The sequence below is a fragment of the Pan troglodytes genome, chromosome 23 (assembly GCF_028858775.2).
Source record: "Pan troglodytes isolate AG18354 chromosome 23, NHGRI_mPanTro3-v2.0_pri, whole genome shotgun sequence".
NCBI classification, from domain to species: Eukaryota; Metazoa; Chordata; class Mammalia; order Primates; family Hominidae; genus Pan; species Pan troglodytes.
This window is the reverse complement of record NC_086016.1, coordinates 7,501,063-7,502,466: the sequence shown is the minus strand read 5'-3', so window position 1 is coordinate 7,502,466 and position 1,404 is coordinate 7,501,063.

Sequence of the window (1,404 nt, the reverse complement as noted above, 5' to 3'; positions counted from 1 at the left end):
CTTAAGATGCATCTGCAGATGAAGACATTTATCTTAAAATTCATTTTGTTAAAAAACAAAGAGATCATCCTGTGATCTACCTCTGCAGATGCTCTTTATCATCCTAATAAAATTTCTATGTTCTGGATTATTTTTCCTTTGTAGTTCTCAGATATTTAATTTCTCACTTCAACATATTCAAACGAATGTATATACTTGAAAAGTAGTAAGGAAAGAATATTCTGCTAAAGTTTTTGTTACTAGTCACTCTAGTATGTATTATAAAAAAGGATACTGGAAATAATTCAGTATAGTTAGAAGTTCAAAATTACCTTTTCAAATCACACAGTCATAATTACTCTCCGATTAGAAAAGATCATTTACAATCAACTAAATTTTTAAAGTTACTATTTATTGACAAGCGTATAAGTTCACTAGAAATAAATTTTCATCTCTATGAAATATTGTAGGTGTCTCTCCAAATGATTTACAGAGTAAGATGTCTCTCTCACAAATTATATCTGCAGATGATTGTCATCTAAAACTAGGCTAAAGAGTCTAACATCTGTTACCCCACACTTTTTATAATTCTTTCTTAATACTTCCAATTCATCTTCTTATTACATATATTTTATATATTTATTAAGCTATTGTTCATTATGTGTAATATATAATTAATGCCCTTAATAAGTGTGTGTATGTTTACACAAGTTATGTTTTCCTGTGAAATCTAGTCCCAGAAGTGGAGTTGTTGAGTTAAAGGGATGTCAGGTTATTTGAAATTTTGATACACAGCACTAAGTTACCCTTCAGAAATAATTTACCAATTTCATATACCAACAGTGTATGAGAATGCCTTTTTCCTCACATTTTCAATGGTAGTAATTACTTTTTCAATATCAGCATGACTTTACAAAATATACCTTATTTTATGTTAATTTGCATTTTTCTGATTACCAGGCAGGGCTAAATATCCCTGGTAAAACTATAAAACTTGTTAATCATAAGGAACATTAGTCCAATTTTGAATTAGTTTATAGCACAATGACAATTATCTGCTGAGAAATACTGCTATAGGTGGCCAGGCACGGTGGCTCACTCCTGTAAACCCAGCACTTTGGGAGGCCGAGGTGGGCAGAACACCGGAGGTCAGGAGTTCGAGACAAGCCTGGATAACATGGTGAAACCTCATTTCTACTAAAAATACAAAAAATTAGTTGGGCATGGTGGCACATGTCTGTAATCTCAGCTACTAGGGAGGCTGAGTCAGGAGAATCACTTGAACCCAGTATGCATAGGTGGCAGTGAGGTGAGAACACACCATTGCACTCCAGCTTGGGCAACAAGAGAGAAACTCCATCTCAGAAAAAACCAAAAAGAAAAACAAAAACAAAAACACACTGCTGTAGGCTTACTTACCTATCA